Source organism: Sphaerodactylus townsendi, linkage group LG02 (genome assembly GCF_021028975.2).
Source record: "Sphaerodactylus townsendi isolate TG3544 linkage group LG02, MPM_Stown_v2.3, whole genome shotgun sequence".
NCBI classification, from domain to species: domain Eukaryota; kingdom Metazoa; phylum Chordata; class Lepidosauria; order Squamata; family Sphaerodactylidae; genus Sphaerodactylus; species Sphaerodactylus townsendi.
The window spans coordinates 92,221,167-92,240,213 of record NC_059426.1 but is presented as its reverse complement, the minus strand read 5'-3'; the positions used below and the strand labels follow the sequence as shown (position 1 = coordinate 92,240,213).

The 19,047-nt window shown below is 46.1% G+C and overlaps 1 protein-coding gene across 4 annotated transcripts in view; it reads right to left on the bottom strand.

The window, feature by feature from the left end:
• The window catches only part of FAR1 (fatty acyl-CoA reductase 1), a 78,475-nt gene extending 60,184 nt beyond the window's left edge, over positions 1-18,291 (bottom strand). The window contains exon 1 of one of the 4 annotated variants that reach the window (XM_048483960.1): positions 17,987-18,291. The gene's annotated coding sequence lies outside the window, so the exon portion shown is untranslated. The remainder of the gene's footprint in view (positions 1-17,986) is intronic. The other 3 variants (XM_048483962.1, XM_048483958.1, XM_048483961.1) reach the window with 3 other exon arrangements.
• Between the last annotated feature and the right edge of the window lie 756 nt (positions 18,292-19,047).

Here is a 19,047-nt window from a genome sequence, read left to right as displayed (position 1 = left end):
GCACTGGGCGCTCATGGGGGGTGCAAAAATTCAGGTTTGTGTTTTAGTATTTTTTTGTGTTTTTTCAGTTTTTGGCCTTCAGGGGGCGCAGTTATTAGGCTAGCAGCAACAAAATTTCAGGGTATCTTTAGGAGACTCGCCTGATGATATCACCCATGTTTGGTGAGGTTTAGTTCAGAGGGTCCAAGGTTATGGACTCCCAAAGGGGGTGCCCCCTTCCCCCATTGTTTCCAATGGGAGCTAATAGGAGATGGGAGCTGAACCTTTGAGGGTCCATAACGTTGGATCCCCTGAACCAAACTTCACCAAACTTGGGTGGTATCATCAGGGGAGTCTTCTAAGGATACCCTGAAAGTGTGGAGGTGCTAGCCTAAAAACTGTGCCCCCTGCAGGCCAAAAACTGAAAAAACCCTCAAAAATACAAAACAAACAAACATGCCCCGCACAAAACTCAGATTCTGCACCGAGCTCCATGTTCCCTAGCTATGCCTCTGGTCCCTCCCCATTCCCTCCACCCCCTTTTAATTGTTTTTTAAAAAACAGAGTTTCTGTGAGAGTTTCCTCTACTTCAAGAAGAGGACATTCTGCCACAGTACTCCCCATCATCCTGCGGCAAGAAACAGGTAGCTCTTTCAATCACCAATGTGGTGGGATCTCCGAGTATCTTTGCATCAAATATTTTCATGGCTGTCCACAGTCTGATTTGTGCTATGGAAAACATATTCAAAAAATAAAGTGAATTTAAATGACTCAATTATAACTGTAAAGACCCAAGGATGGGTCCAGGATGCCTTATTCTCAATATACCTAGCATTCTATTCTCACTTGAGGAAAGAAGACAACTCTGCCAAAGTTGGCATGTTAGAAAGTGGTACATCCAATCAGAGAGGGAACACCAATTGCCAATCAGGAAAAAAAATTTAGCGAGACCACATATATTAAGATTCTTTGCCCAATCAGCTATACATGAATGTAGTGTCTAATAAATTCAGAATCTATGAATGCAGTGTCTAATGAATTCAGATGCAAAAGCTCAGTCACTGCCACACAGAAATTCAAACACACACACAATGGTACAAGAAGTCACAGAAGTAGAAGCACTTTTGCCTGAGTGGTCTGTAATTACCTTTGAAGGACCCCAGACTGTGAGAAACATACACAAACAAGATATAATCCTTAGGCCAGCTGTTGAGTGTAATCTTTGATGCACACACACCTTCACAGGGTAATAGGTCATGAAAAGAATGTCTGATTTTGTGGTGGATTCAGTCTGAACAACTTATGTACACAACGCCCTGAAAAGATCAACCAGGAAAAAGTTTTCCTTAGGAAAATAATTTCTAATGAAAAGGCAGAAAATTGTTTATTGCCTAGAACAATTTTCACCACTTCTCAAAAGAAGCTTAAAGGGCTTTATAATTAGCCTCCCAGGTACATTCATATAATCTAGATTTGGGGTCCTCAACATAGTGCCAATGGTCACCATGGCGCTCACTGACACTTTCTTGGCACCCAGGTATTTTTAGAAAGTGGGGAGGCAAGTGGGGGATTTGCTCAGCAAGGCTTCTGACTGGCTGTGCCGACTTCTTAAAGTTTACTGTAGCAGCAACTGCCACCAAAGCAGAAGAGACTTCATTACATGGGTAAGCCATGTCTGCAAGAAAGCATTTTAAACAATATTAACTACTAACATATTTATGTAGGGCTGCCCTTGAGGCTGCTCCAGAAATTTCAGCTGTTCCGGAATGCAGCAACAAGGATCCCTAAAGGAACACCATTAAGAATTTCACATTCAGCCTCTGCTCCACCAGCTGCACTAGCTCCCAGTTGAACATCAGATCAGGTTTAAGGTATTGGTGTTAACTGTTAAAGCCCTAAACAATCTGGAACTGTCATACCGGCAGGTCTGCCTCTCCAATTACAACTTCCAGAGAGCTCTATGCTCCACTGGGAATAACTTGTAGTGGTCCTTGGCTGTTCTCAACCAGAGCCAGAGCTTTCTCTGCACTGGTCCTGGTCTGATGGAACTCTCATATCAACTGAGGTCCAGGCCCAGAGGGATATAGCTCAGTTGCACAGGACCTGTAAGATTGAGATATTCTGCCAAGCTTATGGATGAGACAGCAACAGCTATTTTTATGCTGGCCTCCCTATTCCTATTCTTGTTTAATTTAATTTAATTTATTCTGATTCTAAGCTAGTTTGGTTTAGTTTTTGTCTTTGTTTCCCTGTATGTCACTTTCTCCCCAGTTGATCACCCAGATACTGAACCACCAACGAGAATTTTAATTGACGAGGTTTTTAATTGTATTACGTATTTTAATACATTGTCATATTGTTATGTTGTCAGCTGCCCTGAGCCTGACCCTTGTTAGGAAAGGACAGGACATACCCTGTTTCCCCGAATATAAGACAGTGTCTTATATTAATTTTTGCTCCCAAAGATGCACTATGTCTTATTTTCAGGGGATGTCTTAGTTTTCCATGAAGAAGATTGTATGTATTGTTGAACAAAACAATGAACATTTATTATATACTGTACAGTAGTTGTCATCACAAACCAGCATAACCAGACAAACTGTGAATCCTATCAAGAATTTCTTGTTACTACCAGTACCATTATTTCCTTGTACAACAATTTATGGTACATTTACCAATCCCAATATTTATGAACACAAAGCAAAATTTAATGACAGTCATGCCATCATCTTTTGGAACATCATCATCATAATCCAAACCCTGAATTTCCTGGTGAATTTCTTGTGACTTCATTTCTTTCAGAGTCATTGGCCCAAATCTCTCATGTCTAGCAATAGCACAGTCCTTAAATGAGTACTTCTTGTCAAGATAGTCTGCTCATAGTGCATTTGCAATGCAACTGTCAGTTATTTTCTCCCATGAATTCTACATAGAGAAGACCCTTCTCTATGTAGCAGTACTTTACTTGGCTGGTGTGGGTGGTGCCTCCCCAGGTCCCACAGGTGGGGTTTGTGCCTTCCCTCCTTCACTATCTGGGGTGGTCTTGTCCCCATCTAAGACCCCGGTTTTAGGGGGTCTGTCATTAAATAAGGCTGTTAGCCACAGCGTGATTGCAGTCCCACCCATCTTCCAGTCAGCAGGATGTCCTGGGAGCTGTTGAAGAGGCACAACCGAGGGTTTGGCTCTTCCCTAGATACCCTCCTCTTTTCCCCTCCTTCTCACTCTCAAGGCTTCCTATTCCCCCTTCCCTTCCTGGTAGCCCTTTCCTGCTCTTTGTTAGTTTCTCTCTGTTCTCTCCCTGTCTTGCTTCGTCTTCTCTCTCTCCCCCCTTGCGTCTCTTTCTTCCGTTTTGACTCCCTCTCTGCTCCGTTCTCTTTCTCTTTCCTTCTGACTCTCTCCCTGCTCTGTTCGCTCTCCTTCCTCCACCCCAGCGCCTCCAGCTCGCCCCCAAGCTCTCCCCTCCAGCTGGACTGGCTGCACGCCTCCAGCCTCCCTCGCCTCAGCCTGCCCGCTTTCTTGACAGCCCAGTGACCCTTCCTCCAGCTCTTGGCAGACTTCAGAGACTTGGGCTGAGCTGTTGCTGGGCTCTGATGTGAGCTGCAGGCCAAGGCCGCTAAGTCCGGGGCAGGGAATCCCGTCTGCGCCCCCCCCCCCCACAGCTGGTGAACTGATCCAGCTTTGTGTCTCCTGCATGAACAAGCACGCCCTAAACCTCAAAAGCCACTGTTTGCCTCTTCCAACGGGGCCTAAAAGTACACTAATTCTCGTACTGGCCTAAGCAGCGGTGCAAACTCGCTGCAGAATCCAGCACCGCGAGGGAGCTGTTTGGTCCCCCTTCCCCACTTCAGCCGTGCATGCAGAAACCGACCCGACGCGCCTTGCAAGCAGTGCACCCAACTGAGTTGGGAGGGACCCATTGCCAAAATAAACCCCCGCCTGGGCCAGCCTTTCCAACCAACCCAAACGTCCCCAGCCCCGGGGGAAAGTTTGCAGTTTTGCATCTCCGGCCATCCCTTGCAAAAAGGGGGGGAGGGAGCAATGCCAGCCATCCTTCCAGTGCCACTTGCAAACCACGGGGCAATGCTTGCAAGTTGCAACCCCCCCCCCCCCGGCCGTTGTGGGGGGTGCAGGGAAAGGCTGCAACTTTGGGCTCTTTTTGCAAGCTGAAGCACCTCCCAGCCCAGGTGCTTGCAAATGCAGGGCATGGGGGAAGGAAGAGGAGGAGGAGAAGCAGACTGGTAAACAAGAGGAGGAAGAAGGAGCCACCATATCCCTGCGTGATCTTGGCGAAGCTCCTGACCACTGCCTCGATGGCCTCCCTCAGCACACCAGGGGGCCCTGTCATCATCCCTCCTGGGGAGATGGGGGCACCCAACACGCCCAGCAGGAGCAGTAGTGGGAGAGGCAGAAAGGACAGCGGAGGGGGCGGCGGCAGAGGCCCCAAGGTGAGCCCGAGCCTTGCAGGCTGGGGGGGGGGGGAGGAAGGCAGCTTGCCCCCATGCATGGGCGCTGCCATCACCGCTGCCGCTGCCGGAGAGCCCCACCAGCCAGAAGCGGAGGCCAGGCGGGCCCTTGGAAGCAGGTTTGAGTGCCCGCTCGCCACTCGCCGCTCGGCCAGCTAGTTTCGGGGGCCAGGCAGCAACATCTCAAAATAATATAAGTTTTTTAAACTTACTAGAAGAAGAAGAGGAGTTTGGATTAGTACACCGCCTTTCTCTCCTGTAAGGAGACTCAAGGTGGCTTTCAAGTAGAAGACGAGGGGGAGAAAAGAGGCACGATGACCTTTCCTGATGTGCGCAAAGCAGCTGCCCTTTCCAACACCGCCTGGTAGCCCCAAGGTTCACCAACACGGCTTTATGGGAGAGAAAGGCGGGGTAAAAAGCCAAATGCTGCTGCTGCTGCTGCACCTCCTCCAGGGGCCACTCCACAGCTGCATGCTCTGGTGTTCTGTTCAATGGGCATGCTTCCAAACAAGAACTTTGCTACGTCTTACTTTCGGGGGATGCCTTATATTTATCACTTCAGCAAAACCTATACTACGTCTTATTTTATGGGCATGTCTTATATTCGGGGAAACACGGTAAATCTAATAAAATAAATAATGAAATAATATTAAAAGGCAGTTTGTCAAACTGAGTCTGAAATGGTGACAACTTCTATTACAGTTATACATTTCCTCATTCACTGCGGCTATGATTGGCTCCAGCACAAAATCTGGAATATCTCCGGACTAAACAAACAACCACTTTGTCCAATCTGTTCCGGTCGAGCCAATTTACCTCTAGTTTAAGTGATCTATTCATGTTCTACCTCAGTGAGGAAAAGTGCGTCTCTTGCCAGGTCATGAAACATACCACTTACAGCGCTTCCTGCAAAACAGTCCATTGGATACTCATCGTGAAGGGGCCTTCTCTTGGTAGACATGATTACATCCTGATGGGTGATTTCCACCCCATCTCAGGGAGGCAGGAAAAACAATTCCATCTAGGCTTGGACTCCATCGTAGCCAGTATTCACCTGACTGAGTAGTCAATAAAAAAAGTAAAGTATTCCCAATAACAGATAACTGAAGAAAGGCATTAGAAGTCAACATCAACTTTAACAGGAAACAACCGATTAGTAGAAGGACAGTACATAACTGGACTGAAAGAGGGTTTCCTAGACAGAAGTTCCCTGGACCCATACAAGACATTAACGATGCATAGGGAAGGCCAAGATGTCCTCCTGCCTACCAAGAGAAGGCCCTTTCACAGTGAGTATGCAATGGATCGTTCTCTTGGAGGCGGAGGACATCTTGATGGGATCTCCCAAAGCAGTGCCCCTAATTAGGATGGGCTATCGTTAAGTGTCTATGATGTGTTCAAGAACCCTCCGTCCAAAGATGGTTTCAGCCACCCCCCAGAGTGTCAGGACAAATGTCTGATCTACAAAATCTAAATGACAGGTGTCATATGACCACCTCTTTATGACAGCCTCTTTCTGGAGCTAATTGGAAAGGTATTCTGCTTGATTGATGAAATGCATATAATGCAGCAGTGTGCTATGTACTGTGAGACTCTTGTCTTCTTGTCGCCTGGTGAAGCACTTTGTCAGAGAGAGCAACATTGCTGTGAACCTAATAAAGGAGGACTGCTTCTGGGAAGCTGATATAGCTGTGTGCGTCTCAGTTCCTGCTGTGTGTTCCAGTGTGAGTGTTGCGCATCCCTGCTATCTGGGGTGTGAACCCCGCTTCAGTACCGCACCCCTCAACAGGTTATGGGCCCAGAACACTTCCGTGGGTTAGACCAAATGGCTGCTTTGCAAATTTGTTCCACTGCAGCACTATGCTGGAAGGCTGCATTGGCGGCCACAGAGTGAGTGGAGTGAGCTGTAATACCTGATGGAACTGGTATATTCAGCACCTTAATAGTACAGGCCTTCAGGGTGGAATTAATGGATGCCATGGACATAGGCAAACCTAACCAGGAGTAGACGTGTTGATGAAGAGAGTCTATGTTTGACGTATTTACTCTGCCCTGATTATGAATGCCTTGACTGCTCTTCTAACGTCTAAGGTATGCCAGGAACGCTCTGTAGGAAGTGATGGTTGTGGACAGAATGAAGGCAGGTGGAACGTGGAGCTGACTTTAGGTTTGAGTGTAAGGTCCATTTTGACCATTACTTTGTCCTTATGGAACACACAAAGGTTCGGGTTGATTGACAGAGCCCGGAGATCTGAAACTCTCCTGGCAGAGGTGACGGCAACCAAAAATAGGACTTTCATCCTGAGACACTTCAGATGGATGGTTGGGATTGGCTCAAAAGGTGACTTGTAAATGCCGTGAGTACTGTGTGAAGTTTCCATGAAGGGAAGTGGTGGCATATTGGTGGTTGTGACTGCTGAACGCCCTTCAGGAATCGGAGAATGTCAGGATGTTGTGTAGTTGGAAAACCGTGGAAGGGTTGCCAGACTGTGGACAAGGCAGCAACCTGACGTCTTAAGGTGTTACAACGAAGTCCCGCTTCAAATCCTTCCTGAAGGAAGTCCAGAACTGATGATATAGAGGGATTTTCAGGGTCAATTTGTTTTCTTTTGGTCCACCTGACAAATGCCTTCCACAATTGTAAATGTGAAGTGTAGCTGGCCTTCTTGAAGCCAGGAGAGTGTTGGTAACAGCTGTTGAATAACCATTCATGACCAGTTTTTGCTGCTCAATTGCCAGCCGGTCAAGGTGAGCCACTCTGGGTTGGGATGAGTCAGAGGTCCTGAGATAGGAGGTCCGGCATCACCGGGATCTGATAGGGAGGGCTCATCGCTAGTTCCTGGATTGTGGAGAACCAAGGTCTCCTTGGCCAGTAGGGGGCAACCAGAATCACCTGAGCTTTCTCTGTCATGATTTTTCTGAGTAAATTTGGGGTTAATGGAGGTGTATAGAGGACCTGATGGCCACTGGGCTGAGAGCGCATCCACCGCAAGGGCTCTGGGGTGGAAGAACCTGGACATGAAGTTCTGAAGTTATGTATTTTTGGCTGTTGCAAAGAGGTGCACCATTGGCATTCCAAATTTGCGGGTTATGGTTCAAAAAACTGTTTTGTTTAGGGTCCATTCTGCTGGAGATACTGCCTGTCGGCTCAGCCAGTCTGCATTCAGGTTGAGGGTTCCCTTGATGTGCTCTGCCCTCAGACTCAGGAGGTTGATCTCTGCCCAGGCAAGTATCTTACTGGCCTCTCCGTTCAGGCATTATGATTTTGAGCCTCCTTGGGTGCTTGATATATGCCTTTGCCGCAATGTTGTCCGTGTGGATTAAGACATTCTGGTTCATGATTGCAATCTGAAAATGTTGGAGGGCCATCAGAATGGTCTTGACCTCTAGGATGTTGATGGGTAGTTTGGACTGATTGGATGACCATTTCCCTTGTCAGTATTGGCTCCCCAACCTAGTAGACTGGCGTCTGTGAATATTTGTACTTGATTGGCCGTCATTTAATGATTGCCTTGGTTCAGATGCGGTCTGTGGAGCCACCATCGTACCTGTTCCTTGAGGGATTGGGGTATCAGTAGATTCCAGTACCTTTTGTTGATAATGTCCCATTGATAGGGTCACAGGAATTGCTGCAGGGGACAAGTGTGGAATCTCCCCCATTGCATCATGTCCACTGAGGCTATGACAGGGTCGGCAACCTTTAACACCCAAAGAGCCATTTGGACCTGTTTTCCACGGGAAAGAAAACACTTGGAGCTGCAAATACTTTTTGACATCTAAAATGAAGATAACACTGTACATATTCTCATGCAGGGAGAAGTTCCCTTTTTGGGGCCCATTTTTACCCATCAAAGCAAAAAGGGGGGCGGGTAAAAAGCCTGTTTTTTGTACATTATTCAAATGACCAGCAATAGAACCCCCATTTCACACATTTCTCTTTTCTTGTATTGAAAGACACTGATTATGCCCCCCAAAAAAGAACCCCCCGCAAATTCCACTTGGATGGTGGATCAAAATTGGTGCCTTTTAATGGGCTTGTCAACTTCCACGGGGGATGAATCCTCCCCCCAAGAAAATGTCTGCCATGGAGGGTGGACTCGACAGCCATTCCTCACTGGGCATGGCCCCCGTCCTGGTCCCAAAAGCCACAGCTTCTGAGAATCTACCCCCCAAATGTCCTGAGATTTGCCAGCCGGGAGTTGGCAACCCGTGACAACCATGACTGAGGATGATCCTGGCTTTCCTCCCTTCCACGATCTACAAGCTTACCCTCCACTGTCTTACTCTGATGTAAACCTTCCAAGATCCATGTGCAAGGCTTTCCCCATGCCCTCCTTATCTCCTTGGCAATGCAGAAGCAAACAATTCCCACCCACCCTCGCCTCCCCATCAAACAGCCCCGACGAGTGCAACCTTTATTTATTTATTTTATTTCTTATTGGATTTTTATACTGCCCTTCCCCAGAGGGCTCAGGGCTGCAGGTAATAAATCCTTTAAAACCTGACACCGTATTTCTCACCTGGACTCAGCCAGGCCGCCATCCGCCAGGAAAGCCCCTGGAGCTCAGTGGGGCTGCTGGGGGGGCTGCAACCCAAGGTGGCGCTGCTGGGGTCCCCCATGTGGTCCCGCCCCCCAAGAAGGACCCGGGGAGGGGGAAACGAGGCCATCCAAAGCAGGGTCGACCCCTGACCCCCCATTCAAGGGGGGTGTGTGTGAACTGAGGTTAGGATTGCGCTGAAAATCCGCGCTGCTGCACCTCCCTCCCATTTCCTGCCCTTCGCTGCTCACCTGTTCAAGAGGATCCACCAGCGGTGCTCCACCCCCGCCCCGCCCCATCATCAGCCAACCAGGGAGCTGGGACAGGGAAGCCAGAAGTGGCTTGGGTTAGCCGTAGCGGGCTGTGCCTCTCTAGGAACGGGGACTCTTTCCCATTAACCATTAGGGCAACTCTCCGAAGGAGGCTGAGAGAACCCAAGCTCAGGGAGCCACAGTGCAAGGATGAAAGAGCCGCATGCGGCTCCAGAGCCGCGGGTTGCAGACCCCTGGGCTATGAGAACCCACAGAAGCTTGACTAGGAAAAGAAGTGAGGCTGATCTTATCTGCATTAGGGAAGCTATCATCCTCTGAAGCTTGGTGATCTTTTCCTCTGGGAGAAGGAGAACATTCCTGGTGGTGTCGATGATGGCTCCGAGGTGAAGAACCCTCGTGAGATGGAATGAGGTTGCTCTTGTCCTTGTTCATCAAGAACCCATGTTGATGGAGGACCTTGTGGCTGCCTATCCACAACCTCGGATGGGGCATGTGAGCAAGTACATTATTCCTGGAGTCTTACATCTCTGCTACCTTGTTAAAGCAATCTGTTCTCAGGGGGCAAGGTCTAGCACCGATGCTGGTCTGGGCCGAACTGACAGCCATTCAGGCCGTTATTATCAAAGAAGCCCTTTTCATGTTTTTTTTTCAGCAGTGTTGAGCTGCTTTTGTTTTGTTGGCTGAGACTCTGGAGCCAGTTCCCCTGCTCCTTCAATGTGTGCCAGGTCACTTTGTTGTGCATGAGATCCTGGCTGCAACAGTAAAATCAGGTCTGCATCCTCATCAGAAAGAAAATCATCATGGCCTAGCGCCCTTTGTTCTGTGGCATTGTTCTGTGAATCGCCAGCTACCTGTCATTTCTGGTACACCTGGATTTATATTGGAAAGTCAATGGAGTAGGGCAGTTTCTTATACCATTCCTCTGGAAAGAGCAGAGGTTTACCTTTGCACAGTGAGGCATTTTCAACACACCATGATCACCAGAACTGTTAAGTCCTACTTTAGACACTTTACACATCACTTGGCAAGTCTTAATCAACCTAGGAAACTATTCCCACCCACCTGTGATTAACAACAGATTGGGAGGTAAAAATGAGATTTTGCCTCCTCCCTATTTTCAGTTTAGAAACAGGAATATCACTCTAGGAGACAAGTTAAATATTTATTGAGAAGTATTTTCACATCAGGTGGAGGAAACTGTTTCTCTTTCATCATTGAAATAAACTTCATACAGTGTTCTTGGACTGACTTTAGGAACAGCAGTACTGCTGCCCATAGGCAGTTAATGTCTACATGGATATTCCAATATGTCTTCATGAGTGCATTGCTGGCAACTAATAGAAGTATTTTCCTTCCTGATAAAAGCTACAATATGCAGCACCTCCAAGCTACAGACATATCTTACTAGTAGGGCTAAGAATGGCAAAACTTTCAAGAATCACCACCATCACCCAACACTGATTTCTGATTTAGGTAGCATCACTTGCAAAATGTACAAGAGAAGAAGAAACAAGAGAAAAGCAAACTCACACCAGGGCTACATTCTACTTATGAGGCAATGAACAGTGGAAGAAATGGTAGTAAAAAGATTTCAGGAAAGTAAAAACTGTGAAAAAAAAGAAGCCTTTATTGGCATAGACAGCAGTAAAACAATAATAAAAACAGATTAAAAAGCATATACAACATAGGATATACATGTTAGGACAAAGGAAATCTACTGGCATTTAGTAATTTCCAGGAGAAAGTCTGCCACTATCATACAGAGAGAAGGATCAGGGTTGTCCAACAAGTAGTGTAATCTAAATAAATCGGGGAGGTCGGGTAAATGTAAGGGAGTGAGATTCACATACTTGGATCTGATTTCCTTGAATCTGAGACAGTTAGAAGTAATTGAGTGGAGCCAGAGTTTCAACTGAGCCATCGTTACATGGAGGCACAATCTTTTTAGCCTTTTTTCTTGCTTATTAAATCTGCCATGTAACAAGAGACAGAAGGCATGAAAACATTGAACCTATACAAAAGCTGAGCATTATGGTTCTCCTTTGAACCAAGGGTTTATTAAACAAAATACAGGTAGTGTTACTTAGAGTGGCCCCGTTCAAATGGGAGAGAGAGGAGAAATACAGGGGGGGGAGCACGTTTTCCTTGGCTGCAGTGATTAAAGGTGGAGAACTCTCTATCCAATAGTTGACCTTTTAATTTCCTATAAGCTTCTGAATAGGACAAAGGGCAAAAGTGAATCCACTGACCTTGAAGTCCGATATAGAGCAATTTTTCTTCAATTACTGGAAACCAGGGGGGGTTGGAATGGGTGTCAGAGAGCAGGCTGTTGATTGGACCCGGGGAGATTCACGGTCGAGGGGAAAATGAGATTCATGCCAGAATCTAAAAGTCCCTCAGCCAAAGCTGGCTGATTCCAAGGAGTTTTGACCCTAACTCCAGACAAAAAAAGGGGCTGCATAGGGCACGCATAATTTACTTGGGAGTCCAGTTATCGATGTGAAAAAAATTTGGATTAGAAGAGAATTCAAGAGGTAGTTAATAGCTTGAATCTAGAATTTGGGACTCCGTAAAAAAGAAACAATCTCGAGGCGACTTTTGGCATTACAGAAAATTTGAGGGGCAGCAGGGATAAAGGAGTGGCCACTGCTGTAAAGAAAGCATTAGTAGTGCTGACATACTATTAGATGCTTAGCTAGGAGAGCTGGCCTTCCCCTCTGCCACAAGGAACTTGCCCATGAAAGGTTATTAAAAGAGAGGAGAATGAGAGGCCAGGGTATTTATAGCACTTTGTACCTGTTCGGGATTTAGGGTGCTTTTCATTGCCCATGTGAGCTTCTTAAAGTGCCTAGAGAAGACCAATACCTTGGTTTTTTCATAGTTTATTGTCAGTCTGTTGGATTCACAGTAATCCACACAGCGCTTCATTAAGCGTCTGAGGCCAACTCTGGATCGAGAGAGAAGGACAGCGTCATCTGCATAGAGCAGAATTGATACATGGGATGTACCCAGTTTGGGGCAATGGCTGTTCACTGCTGAGAGGGCAGAGGGGGGAAAAAAAAGAAAGATTGCTAAATTCTTTAAAGAATGAATGCAAACTTTAAAAACATAACTTGGTACCAATTAATTAGTCATCACCAGAAAATCAAGCTCTGTGATTTGTTTTCTACTGTCTATTTAGCTAATAATTTATTAGCTAAATATTTATTTGTAACTTTTATTAGCCACCTTCCTCCCTTGTGAAACTCAAGGCAGCTTACCATACTAATAAAACACTATTTTAAAACACAAATAAAAACAAGCTATAGACTAAAAAGCTATAGACTAAAAATTTCAATTAAGAATGCCAATAATAAAAACTAAATCAATCAAAATCTACTGCTAAATAGAACTGTCTTCAACTGCCTCTTGAAGATTGACAGCAAGGGGCCAGGCTTACTGCCCTGGAGAGGCTGTTCCATAATTGTGGGGCTGACACAGAAAAAGCCCTTTCTTGTGTACTCACCAAAAAGAGTATCTTTAATTGGTGGGACAGTCAGGAGGGCATCTCCCCGTCATCTTTATTCCCAGTGAGAATGGAAGGAAGAAGATGATTCTTCAGATACCCTAGTCTAAAGCAATGTAGGACTTTTAAAGAAAAAGTCATCACCTTGAATTGGGCTCAAATTGGTAGCCAGCATAATTTCTGTAGTATTGAGAACATATGGTCCCACCTAGCAGTCTAGCTGTAGCGTTCTGCAACTAGCCGAAGCTTCCGAACACTCTTCATGGGTAACCCCAAGGAGAAGTGCATTGCAATACTCCAAAGTAGATGTGACTAGGACATGGATCACTGTGGCTAAATCTAACTCAGGAACAGATGCTGTTGATGCTACAGCCAGAGCTGGGCAAATGCACTCCAAGTCACAGTGACCACCTGGTTTTCTAAGGTGACCATTGTGACAAACAGCACTCCCAAGCTGTGAACCTGGCTTTTCAAGGGGAGCATCACTCATCTAAGACAGGGGAATCTCAAGTCCCCAGAGAATCTCTGTCTTATCAAGATTAAGTTTCAGCTTGTCCACCCCCATTGAGTCCAATATTGACTCCAAGCACCAGTTCAGAACATTAGTAGCTTCCTCGAAATTAGATGGAAAAAATACAGCTGAGTATCATTCACTTATTGGTGACATCCTGATGAGTTCTCCCAGTAACTTCATATAGATACTAAATAGCATTGAAGGTAATATGAACTCCTGGCACCCCACAGCTCAATGGCCATAGGGCAGAGCAAGAATCCTCCTTCACTGTCTTCTGAAACCAACTCCCCTAGATAGAACTAGAATCACCATAATACAGTGCCCCTTAATCCCAGTGCTGATAGGTGGCTCAGTATGATACGATGGTTGATAGCAGCAAAAGCTGCTGAAAAATCCAGAAGAACTAGCAGGGTCACATTCACCCATCTTGTTCTCCACACAGGTCATCAAAGCAATTTCTACTGCAAACCCCAGCCTTAAGGCAGAATGAAAAAGGTCCAGAAAATCAGTCTCTAAGAAACCCCAGAGCTTAGAGACCATAATGAGCTCTAGGATGGAAGACTAGCGATTAGTTGGAAATTTTCTAAAATAAAACACTCAGGGACATCCCCCCAACAGGTCTATTCACTGCCTCCTTGAACACAGATGACACAAATCCCATTCTCAAGGAAGCATTTACTAGTCTCCTTATCCTCTCCTCTATTGGCAGCTTTTACCAGTCAGAAAATAAAAGGAGAACAGGTTTCACCTCTCTAAGGATCTTGTCAAAATCCTCGGGATCCACAAACTAAAAAACATCCATACAAATCAGACTAGCAGATGCCAAAAAACATGATCTGGACATGCAGCCAAACTGGTATCTAGCACAGTGCGGATCTCAATAAATCTGTCTGCAAAGCAAATGACAAATCAGTCACCACAGGCTATGTGGTCACAGTCTAAGTCCTTGGGGCTATGATGTAAGAGTTCCAGAGTTCCTGAACCACATGCAAGAGATCAGCTGGATAACTGTGCAGATGCAGTGGTGATGGACAAATATTATTTTTTGCCATCATCACTGCCACAGAATAGGCTCTATTCTGAGCTCTAAGCTGTCGATGATCAGTCTGAGTTTTCCACCAAAGGTGCTCTAGTCACTGACCCTCTTGTGTCATTGGCATCAGCTTTACAATGAATCAAGGAGACTGTCTGGCTCTGTCCAAAAGGAAAGGGCACTTAGGGGCAATTATGTCAACAACCTGGACCATCTCCCTATTCCAAACAGCAATCAAAGCCCTGACACAATCATCAGTAATCAAGGTGGGAAAATATCAAAAGTGCCAAAAAGAGCAAACAGTAAGTTTGAAGCATTTATAAATACAGAATATTCAAGTATAGGCACAACAAAGAGAAATGTATTGTTACCAGTCAAAGATAACAGCAATACACTGCACATTGCAGAAATTCTATTTACTTTCTCATACATCATCATATCTGAAGTATCAAAGTCCAAGTATTGTATTTTTTTTAATTTGGGAAAATCCAACACTGAACAAGTTTACTGTTTATACTGCTAACATGTTTCAGCCACCACAAAATCAGTATATTTTAAAATATTCTGTTAACACATGAAAAAGATCAAAGTGATTTTTGATTCTACATCACTGTACATGGAAATGCAGTTAACATACTGTCAAAGGTGGCTTTCACACAGGGATAGGATTTTCTTGTTTCCCCCTTACTGATGCAGCTGTAAACAAAGTGCAACAGCAACAGGCTTTCCACATGGCACACTTCCTGGGAGTTCTCCTGCCCCAATCCCCAGAGATAGCCATAGCCACTCCATGGACCATTAGGGCTTTTGTATTTCTTAAATGAGGGCTCAGAATTCAGGAAACCTGCTATGCTATTGCATATCAACATAACATTCTAGTGCTGACTGTATAAAAACCAGGAGCGGGGGACGAAATGGCTGCTACAGGGATAGGGTTTGAAAAAATGGCTGCCACGGGGGCCACAAAATCCAAATTTTCACACCCACAAAACAGCCATCTGAGCTTAACTGTGACCTTTCCCAAAACTTCAGAGCAAAGCAGGTTTGAGAAAGATCAGTGAAACTTTGGGAAACACCCAGAAGTACACAAATACACCATGCTGATATGGAATGGCAAGAGAATATCTGAATTATCAAAAGCATTGATCTCATAGAGTTGTAAGAGACCGCAAGGGCCACAAGTCCAACCCCCTGCAATGCAGGAACACACAATCAAAGCACTCCTGACATATGTTCATTCAGCCTCTGTTTAAAAACCTCCAACGAAGGAGACTCCACAACTCTCCAAGGCAGTGAATTCCACTGTCGAACAGCCCTGCAGCCTATGCAAAATGACCAAAGACTTTAGACAGGACTGCTACTACTAACATTAGACATTTTTAATCAGTGAATACAATATACACACATCAAAGAAAAAGTACCACAAAAGCTACACAGTAATGGAATGTTAAACACCATTATCACATGTTTGCACCAAACAAGTTACAAGCAATTTTTAGAAGCAAGTCTTAAATATTTACATTGTTGCCAATCCTGTTTCTCAAAAAGTTCTCTACCTGCCAGAAGTTCATGAACAGGTAAAATGGGATGAAAAGAAGGGTGGAATGAAGTCTTTAATTCCCAAACACAGCAACAGTACTGTTTTCCAAGAACTACTGGCAAGCCTTATGATATGGAAAACTATTTTTCCTATGTATATATTTTCCTGTAAACACACAGAAAGAAAGTGGAAGACCCATGTGGATTTGTGAGAAAGAAGAGAAATGTCACTGGCACCCATTTCTGTACCCTTTTAGTTCCACCTCCAACCCTCTTTGTTGGGGATTTTCTTCCATACTGCCCAGCCCTAAGCCACTTTTAATTACTCCCTCAGCCACTCCTCCAGCAAACATGCAGCTTGGACCTGAAAACATATACAGAAAGTGTTCAGACGCAAACCACTCCCAAAGATCCCACCAACCAACTAATTCCCAAACACCTTACTGGCTAACCAACAGGAAGTAACTGGGGCTGAAAGACCCCTAACCTTCCCACTCCCTTCCAGCCCTTATTCTTGCCTCTCCCACCTTTGGCAAACCAAAATGTCATCCAGCCTCTAGATATGTCTGTGTTTACTGGTTCTACTTTTCCAGGGTTTAAATTCCCCCTAAGAATGTATCCAATCATCATTTTTCTGAAACACTCTCCTTATCCCAAGAGCATCTCATTATGAGGACTGTTTGATCAGGACTTCATGGCCAAGTTTGTATAAACATGTAGTGTATGAAGATTCATAAACAAATTAAAAGTTTTTAAAAGTGATACTGGCCACTTGGGGTAATAAAAATAGTGCCTACTCTTGTATATTTTTGTCCAACACGTACTCATGCAGCCATGCTTCTAATACCGTATTAATTTTTTTATCTGCAAGCATAACAATCTCTAGATGATAAATGTTTTCACATGGTTAAGTCTCCAGGAAATTGTTACATGCAGTTATATTTCCTATACTGAAAGAGGTATGTCTTCTTTTCTGACAAGTTCTAGAGGACTAGCAACATGGCACACAAGAAGCACAGTATGTGATACTTGGATGCATATTTAAGTACACAAAATATTCACAACAGCAGTAAGTGACAACAATACTATGTTCCTAGATTAGCCAAGTCAGCTCAACACTTGCACCGGGAAAGAGAAATGCTGGAATCTCCCCACTACAGAGGAAAAGCCACCTTTCAGGAATACCACATGTTTGCTTCTCAATACCATCAGCCATCAATAAGTCATAACAAGACAAGGAAACCCCCGCTAGACCACACATTCATCTTATGGAAAGTGAATGCCAATTACTGTGCCTCACTGAAAAATCCCATAAAACATTTTGACTGGAAACCGCATGATTTGAGCAAAAGATAATACTAAGCAATTAAGAACCTCAGCTTCACATCTCATGACAGCTCTATTATACAACTACATATTACAGGGTCAAGGTATTCCCCTACAAGTCGCAGGCCCCTTCTGAGTGTCTGCATCAGTTCCTAAGGAGGGGGAACCCCTCAGCATTGTCACAGCAATCTCAATGTCATGACGCTGCTTGAAACCACAGGCGCTGCCTCTGCCCCCTTCCCTAAAGACACACTTCATCTCACATCCTCACCCCTCAGGAGCCAGCCCGCCCGCCCGCCCGCCCGCCTCGCGTACCGCAAGTTCCGCTCCCCGAGCCTGGGCGCGCTACAAATCCAAGTATCCAGCCCACCAAAGACAGCACGAAGGCTACTTCCAGCCAAGTGCCTCTTCTAGTCAGATACATGTAAAAGCAGCACTGAACAAGCCAACCCCATTATTCAAGACCACACAAGCAGCCTTGGAGCTTCTGGTTCCCCGCTATTAAAACTGGGGTGGTGTGGAGGACATTCAACACCTGGGAAAGGGCGGGGGGAGCCTATGACGGGGTCACGTAGCATACTAAGAAAGTGTTGTGGTCCTCCCCCTTCATCCCCAAACCTGGCAAGAACCCCCGGGGCCGCACCGAGCCCATAGCTCAGCCTCGCCCCCCACCAGCGGCCTGCCTTCCCCATTCACAGGGGCCTCCCTCCGCTCAAACTCCATCCCCCTGCCCCTCCCCATCCTATAACAGACCACCCATCAAAAAAGCTCCCTCCCATCCTCCTTCCAACGGTCGGTCACCCGTCCCTTCATCTACCGTGATTTCCGCCACTCCCGAGGGTTCCTCAGTACTGGACTGGCTTCGCCCCCACCTCAGGACAGCGCGGCCGCACAACGAGCGGATCCTCCCTGCGTGGCGGCCTCTGCCGGCTGGCCCCACCCCCTCCCCTTTTCGCCGGCTGGCCCCGCCCGCTCGGAATCCTCCCTTCGCTCTTTTGCTGCCCCTGCCCGAGAGAAAACCGCTCTTCGCCGCTCGCGAGCGCGTGCTGCCGAGGCCGCTAACTGCGGTAACGCCAAACGAGTTCGCTATTGGCGGCTCCCCGATATATGACTGCGGCACCGCCATAGGCTCCGAAAGATGCCACTCTGCTTCACCTTAACTGCTGCTGATTGGCTGCATGCAGAGGAGGCTTTGAACAGCGGTTCAATTCGTGGGGGTGGGACTTACTTGTTTCTCAGCTGCACCGCAACGTTGGCCAATAGAGGGAGGGAAAGCGGACGAAGCGGGTGTATCTGCTGCGTCTCTCTGGCCTTGCCATTATCTTGGAGCCCGCGCCAAGTCGGTGGTCCTCAAAAATGATCTACTAACACCAGCTTTAAAAAACCCATGGATCCTGGTGTAAAAGTAGGTCGGAAAGTCTCTGAGGGTGTTTTGCAGTTTTACTGAATTTGGCACGCTCGGTTTTTTTAAAAAAGCTAGGTTATCATACCAAGTGGTTCTGTATGACAACAGGTTAGGAATCACTGCATTACACCATCAGTGCATGTAGGGAAGTAAGTCTCACTATATCCAATGCACTTAAGTGTGCATAGGTTACTAGCCAATAATGCAATGGGGGGGAGGTGCAAAGGGAATCAGTCAACCAAGCATTTTTCGCCAAGATAAAGTTCAGTTACTCTGGCGCAAGCCCCCGGCACTGCTGTGCTGTTCCCTGTTGCTGTCATAGTCTCATAGCGGTCACATTATGGCATGACTGTGGGAGAGCCTGGGGGCATGGCTGCAGTTAGTTAGCTTCCAGAGTTGTTTCAGCCCAGGAATGCCCCCCTCCCAACTGTAAAAAAAAGTCACGCCACCAAAAAGGACACAGTAACCCACAG